Source organism: Capsicum annuum, chromosome 1 (genome assembly GCF_002878395.1).
Source record: "Capsicum annuum cultivar UCD-10X-F1 chromosome 1, UCD10Xv1.1, whole genome shotgun sequence".
NCBI classification, from domain to species: Eukaryota; Viridiplantae; Streptophyta; class Magnoliopsida; order Solanales; family Solanaceae; genus Capsicum; species Capsicum annuum.
Window position 1 is genome coordinate 76,730,541 of NC_061111.1, and position 8,382 is coordinate 76,738,922.

Here is an 8,382-nt window from a genome sequence, read left to right on the forward strand (position 1 = left end):
TGACATGTACCTTTTACTTTGGTAAATTTCAGATTTATTATTACATGAATAAATTTTCGAATTTACTACTTCATAAGTAGATTTCAAAATAACTCTTATCAGTTATTCTGCCTCTTTTGGAGGTGAATTGTGATATTATCACAATCAAGTACATGTTTGTATTGATAAGCTTTACTAAATATCATCACATTCGCCCAGGGAATGGATCTATGCTTATAACAATTAAAATTCTCATTCCCATGAATGAAATATAATCGTTTTTTAAGTCTATTAAATTGAAAACTTATAATCTCTTTTATGAATTGATGCTTCAGGAGCAAATCGAGGCATACATATGATCTAGAGAAATTTTCTCTAACATATCTTATGATCATAATGTGCGTGTGAAAATATCATTACTTTTGATGATCATTATCATATTGTCTCTCCACGCATATATTCGTGCATTCAATCACCTGTCTTCTTTCAGACATATTATGCACTACTATCACATACACTTCAAGAATGAAGTAAGCTGTCATATTTTAGACTTATCATATATTGCTACCACATTCACTTCATGAAATGGAGCATATTTAATGGGACATATTTCATGACTTTTTATTAAAAACACAATATTTTGTCTTAGCCATCATAATATCATCAATATGGTGCATTAAGATTCAAACTCAATGTCTTACCCATATAAAAACGTCTTAGGCATAAATCGATGCGACTTAAACCCAACATATTATCATCTATTTTGATAATATTGTTCTTGGGGGATAAATTTAAAACATAAATGGTTCCAAACCAATTATTTTTCCTCAAATCCAACAATAATTATATCATTAGTAGCAAAAGACAAATAACATAAGAAATTACTAACCATACCTTTAGATTTATAATCTCACCATATTTGGTAGAATCTCGTGTTGATAACGTGTTATAAAACAATAAAGAATAAAGAATAAGAGTAGAGAGAGAAGAGAGAGCAATTGTTATTTCTCTTGAGGGATGAGATCATAAAATTCTTGAAGATTACAATGAACAGAACCCCTCTATATATAGGGGAAAATACTCCTAGTTTCTGACTAAAACACAGATACTTCAAATCCTGATAGATATCAACTAGATCTTGATAGATCTTATTAGATCTTGATAGGTATTCACTATAATGTAATACATTTATAACAGTTTTCATTAAATCTTTTACGACAAAGAGACCACATATGTATTATTAGTTGTTGTTTTATTTCTTTTGATTTATATGAAAATCAAAGAACCATAGTATTAGTGACGAAAATAATGATTCACAAAAATCTAAATTTGGTCCCTAAATTCAAAAAAATTGCTCAAAGTTTGATTATTTTCGCCTTATTTGTGTTCATCTATTTTAGTAAAATTTAAAATTTATGCTTAACATCATTGTGATTTCTGTTTTTCTTCCTTGATATCAAAAGAAATTAATGTGCACATACACCACCAAAAATGATTATTTTTAGCAGAATATGAAGTACTAAATCATAGTTTTATGCAATGGACCATAATGTTTCTTTGAAATTTGAAAGTGAAAACCATCATACTGCTATAAATCATATATTCACCATAAATTTTGCTTAAAAGTCTTTCTCTCTCATTTAAATAAAGTAAATATGATAAGAACTGCAATTCTCCTAAGCTATAATTCCATTAATAATTTTTATGTTTGTGATTTCATAAATTTAATAAAATTAAATTAGATTTTGTGTGTATTAACATGTAAATTATGCTATATTAAAAAAATATATATCTATATGCCACTCAATTAAATAAGGAAGATATTTATGAAAATAAGTTATTATTACCAAGATTATTACCAAGACTTCAATTTTCAAGAAGGATTCTTTTCCTAAAATTTTTAACTTTTCATTTTCTCCAGCTAAATAAATATGATATTGCAAACTAAAACAATCTATATTTTCTCTAAAGTAAATTTCATTAAGTTAACCTAACGCTTACCCCTTTAACATATTAGTTCAATTTTCGGCAATCTTAGTAGCTTAGTTGGTTAGTTACCTGAACTTCAACTTTGCTGGTGAGGGTCCGATTCCCCACATTGTAATCTCCTCCCCCATTCCCCTTCCCCTACCCCCAATTTGAAAAAAAAAATATTAGTTCAATTTTCATGCTATTATTATTACTATAATATGCCATTTTATTTGAAAAAATATCCTTAAATGCAGGGATTAAAGTTATTTTATATCCTCATTTAACTTATTAACAATGAATAGATAACTATGTACTTTTACATAAAATTTATTTATTTTAAAATAAAATTTATATATTTAAAAATAATAAAAAGCGTTTATTTATTGTAAAAAATAAAGATGGAGTTTAAACTTATGTAAAAGATTAAACTCAAAGAAAACAATATTTTTTATAATATTTCTCAAAGTAAAAGAAAAAACTGATAGTATATATCATAAGTAAGTATTTTAAAAAGTTTATTAAAAAAATTTAAATACTTTAGAAATATATAATTGTGAAGAGACTTTGAATATGCGATTATCAAATTTAATTTATTTACTTACTGAATTTCATATATAGCTATTCATTGCAAAATTATTATTTCATAAATTTGATAAGAATTTAATAACTCACATCAATTTACTAGTAAAATATAAAATAAAAGCAAAGTAAAAGTAGAGAAAATTGAAGAAAAGGTGTCTTTTAAGTCTTGAATGAAGGATTTGTGATATTGACCAACTTAAAGGGTCAAACATCATTAGGAAACATGATTAAGTTAATTGTGGACTTGATTAAGATTTTTAAAACTTTCTAATCTTCTTAAAAATACAAATCAACCCAACCTATACCCCTCAACGGGTCTCTCTCCTCTCTCTCAACAGCTTCTCTCAACTCTCTCCCAACCAATAGTTCTGCAAATCTCTTCTTTCAATCTTCGACGACTTCAACCTTCGACGACAAATAGTTGGGCTTCGAGTTCCCCTCTTCAATCTAAATCAACCAGTCTCTCTCTCTTGACAGTTTCTCTCAACTCTCTCCCAACCAACAGTTTTCTAAATTTCTCCTTTCAGTCCTCAGCGACTTTAACATCCGATGATAAATAGTTGGGTTTCGAGTTTCATTTTTACTTCAACCTTCAAACAATGTAACAACCTTGCTCTCCTGCCACAACAGCTTCAAATTTTTCAACCTTTAATCGATGTGACAACCTTGCTCTCCGACCACAACAATTTTGAATTCATCATCATTCCTTTTGTTTTTTCACAGGTAAAAATTTATGGCCTTTTTAATTTTGAAGAAAATGAGGAACTTGAGCCAACTTCTTGTAATACCCCATATTTCCCTAGACTAGATTAACTCTCAGTACATGAGTGATCTAATAAAATTTTTTTGAAATACTCAGTATATTTCAGTTTAGAGCCTTCCATTGCGTAGAAAATTAAATTAGCTTTCCAACGGTATAAAATTTGCCTAAATCGAATAACCAGTAAGAACTTATGGCTATTATAACTTTCAGTCGTTAAATACCGTTATTCAGGCCAATAGCGCGTTGCGGAGTATGTCAAAATGACAATTGTCAATTTTCAGTGAGGTACCGCGATACCGGCGTGTCGCGCCACCAGTTAATTTTCCAATTGTCAAAATCTAGTGTTACTCCGTAATATTGGCGCGTCGCACCAAGGACCTAATTCACAATTGTACTTTTTCAGTGTTTCAACGCAATGTCACCGCATCGCGGTGAGCTTTCAGGTCGCTTCAAAAATGGTAAAGCGATACCACCGTGTCGCACCATCAGTCATATTCCCAATTGGCAATTTCTAGTGGCCCGACGCGATAGTGGCACGGAGGGTCAGTGGCCCAGTTCGGGAATTTTTGACAAAAATTTAAATGCTGTCCAGGGTTAAATAGGGTTTTTTTCCATGATTTTATTCCGCCTAGATGTGAGATTAAAGTCCTAAAAATGTTTTAATTAATTCATTATTCAACTTTTCCCCAAATCAAAAGGCATTCTCTCTCAACAAAACAAAACCCTAGCTTCAAGAATCAAGGTCAAGCTCAAGAATCTCTCCAAGAACCTTCAAGAATTAGCATTCCAAGGTATGTTAGGTGTTCACCTATGGGTTCCTTTCACTCATAGAGTCCACGAATCCGTTTTCAAAATACAAGATTATTGAATTATGAACTTCTATGCTTGAATTGAATTGAAATTCATGTTCATGTTATTGTTGGGTTTTAGTCCATGATTAAATTACATGTTTTATGAAATAAATTATTGTATGTGTTAAATTATATGATCTTCATGATAAATCCTTCAATTTTCAAGTTGATTGATGTAGCCATGATAAGTATATGTTTTGATTATTGTATAACCTAAGCATGCTCCCCATGTGTTTGATAAAATGCCCATGCGAATGAAATAGTGCCATTATAACATGATAGCATGTATTTCCTATTTATGTATAAGTAAATGCATTACAAGTGTTTGATTAAATGCCTCTATGAGTGAACTATGGACAAATACACATTGTTATGATTTTTAAGAGTATATTATGCTTTATTTTTCATGTTATCGAGTCCTTGGGGTATTTAATGCCCGATAATTTAGTTGTGTACCTAGAGACAGTGTCAGTTACAGAATCTCAATCATATCACGGTCAGTAGTACTCTTAGTCAGTTACAGAACTCAATCAGTTATCGAACTCAAGTAAAACTCAGTAAGCTCAGTATTAGTCCAGTCCAATTCATTATACTCAGTTCAGTGTCTTTTAGTTGGGAGAGGGATTCAGCACCAAGTGAACCCAAGGATGGGGGCTCACCTGCTAGTAGAGGGTGTGATCCCTAGAAGCAATCCTTGCATTTTAGAACTACGTAGCCAACGTAGGTTGAGACTCAAACCTGTCAGTTGAGGGTTGATGAGGTGTTTTAACCTGAAAGATGAGGGTTCCACCTTTCTTATTAGAGTACCTGCCAGATGAGGGTAACTTTTCAGTGTCTTTACTCATGGCACAATACTGACACCCTTCCAACTGGGGTCACAGGTTGGACCCCAACTCAGTTATCTTATCTTATTTGGGGTATGTCGGTTAGATGATTACCTCCCACAGTCTCAGTCTCAGTTTTCAGAATAGAACTCAGTTCAGTTCTACAAAATTAGGACTATCAGATACAGTCAACCAGTATCAGTAAATCTGTTGTCAGTAACTTTAGGCATCAGTTACTCAATTCCAGAATTCAGGAATTAGCTTCAGACAAGCTTAGTCACAGTATTTATTTATATGCATATTAGTACATACTCAGTATTTACAGCAATATCAGTTATCCATGTACTTTCATATTTAGTTACTCTATATCATTCATTCAGTTATTATTCATGTATATGAACCCTTGCATTCAGCCTTACCTCATCTAGCATACCAGTACATTCCACGTACTGACGTATACTCTTTCTTTGCATTATAATGTTTCATATCATAGGTTTGGACGCTCAGATTCCCGATCGCGCATAGATAAACTCAGATTCAGCCAGTAATATTAGATTAACAGTGAGTCCTTATCATTCGAGGATATTCTTTTATTTTATTATTTCAATAGACTCAGTATTTCAGTAGATAGAGTTAGTTGCAGATTGTCCCATCAACTCCACTTTCAGACAATTTAAGCTAAAGGAGTTTCAGACTAGTTTTCAGACAGTGTTCAATTTTATAGATTGTTATTTCAGATGATATAATTTATTTATATTTTAGTTGTTATGAACCTTATGGCATTTCAGTCTATTATTTTGCATTTGTTATAGTATCATGTTTCAGTGCTCACAGCAGATATCAGTCATAGGTTAGCTTGTCGTCCTTTGAGGTCGTAAGCACCGTGTAGCGTCTGGGGTACAAACTCAGGGCGTTACACTTCTCTTATAGTAATTGTTAATAATTTCAATATTTATTGCTTTAATTTAAAATGCGGTCTAAATAAAACCCTAATTTTTGTTATTTCTTCTCTTCTCTTTTCGAAGTGAATTATGATTTTTTGTTGTTTGTTGTATTTTTTGAAGTTTGATTTTTGTTGTTTGTGTTTATACAAAGAAAACAATGATTTGAGTTGATTTGTTCTTGGTAAAAATGGTAATATTGTTATTTTTCTATTGAACAAAATTATGTCACTATTTTTAATTTTCTCCAATAGATTATTCATCTGGTACAATACATTAACCATCTGATGCAATAGATTTGTCATATAATGCAACAGATCAACATCTGATGCACCAGAGGAACCATCAGATTAAAATTCTGATGGAACAGATTAATCATTTAATATGATAAATTTAGCATATAATGAACAGTTTAACTATCTGATGCAATAGATTAACCATATATTGTAATAGATTAAGCATCAGATAAAAAATCTGATACAACTGATTAACCATCTGATGCGATGAAAGAACCATCGAATTAATGATCTGATGCAACATATGAACCTCCTATTGGATAAAATCCTATCAACTCTTCCAATAGGACATGTTCAAGATTTGATTTTTTCAACTGATCATTCATCTGCCACTATAGACGATCCTATGTTGGAAGAAATCTAAACAATATTAATCGTTGATAACTGTTCCAATAGATCACTCATGTGTTGCAATAGATGTGCGACCTATTGCACAGACCATTCATCTTTCTCAATAGATGAGTGATATATTTTATATTGTCATAACAGATTACTCAGCCTTTGTTGTAGGTTAGTTAACTGTTTCGATAGATCACTCATATATTATAGATGTGTGCTCTGTTGCACAAACCATTCATCTTTCTTAAAAGATGAGTGATATATTTTGTATTATCGTAATAGATTACTCAGCCGTAGATACAGGTTATTTAACTGTTTCAACAGATCACTCATATATTGCAATAGATGATGTTGCAATAGATGTATGATCTGCTACACAGACCATTCATTTTTCTCAACAGATGAGTGATATGTTTTGTATTGTTGCAATAAATTACCCATCCATTACAACAGATTATTTAACTGTTCCAACAGATCACTTATATATTACAATAATGTATGATCTGTTGCACAGACCATTCATCTATCTTAAAAGATGAGTAATATATTTTGTATTATTACAATAGATTACTCATCCACTGCAATAGATTTGTTATATGCTGCAATAGATATACTACCTGGTGCAACAAATAAGTGATCTATTGGAACTGTTATTTCACTGTTTTGCTTGTTTGATTTACTATTATCCTTTTTTAATGATGCATTAATTAACTATAATATATTTTTTATGTTCCTGTTAACTTTAGATAATATGTCTCCCAAAAGAACAGAAATCGAATCAAGTCCAAGTAAAGGAACAAGTGAAGTTGCTAGGCTACATCCACCATTCTATGAGCTTGCTTTACAAGCGTTATCTCAATTAGGAGCAGAATATGATGAACACGGGAGGAGGAATATTTCAAAAGAGATGATCTAAATGCTAATAGCTCTTCCGCCGAAGAGTTGGTCAAAACCTTCAGTATTAATCCTTATCTTATGAGAATGCAGTGCGATGGTGCCACAAATTTAACGGGTAATTTCGTGGTTAAGTCACCCATGGAAAAATCTTTCGATGCCTTTAAAAAATTACCCGAGAATAAAAATTGGATGCTTATTTTAGGGACGGATGCTTTGGGAAATATCTTGATTTGCCAGAGGACAATAATGCTTATTTCCAAATGAAAATGGCATATGAACTTCTTAAGCGTAGGTTCATGTATGAAAACAAAGATAAGATGAATGAGGTGTGGATAAATTATTGTGGCATACTTGTTTGTTTTGGTTGGAAGGAGTTTGCCATGGTTACTAGGCTAAAATGTTATCCTCCTTCTCAAGTTATACCTATTCTAACCCAAAAAGCACCCAGCACACCCAAAAAAGGCAAAAGTAAGTCGTGTGATCATGATGGCCTGGTGTATATTGTTGGTCCAGGCTTCAAAAATAAAATTTGATAGAAGCGTTGAAACGTAAAGGACTTTCAAAGAAGCACAAGCGGTCATTGTGCTTGGTTTGTTTTGTACATACTATTCTTTGGGCGAGAGATGTTTACAACAACATAAGTGTTGGTTTAATAAATCTCTCCAAGATTTTAAGGTGTTTAACAGCTCTCCTTGGCGTGATAAAAATTTCAAAATGACTATCAAATATTTGTTGACTTCGTTAGCACCAAAGACAACCAACTTATATGTCTTTCCATGGACTTTCATGGTAAATGTTTCTTTCTTTTATTATGATATCATTCATTTTTTTACTTAATAATGATTTTGATTTATTGGCGTTATTTTATAGGCTTGGGCGTTTGAAGCCATTCCTTATTTGAGACAACAAGTGAACTACCAGGAAGAAGTTTCCTGTCTA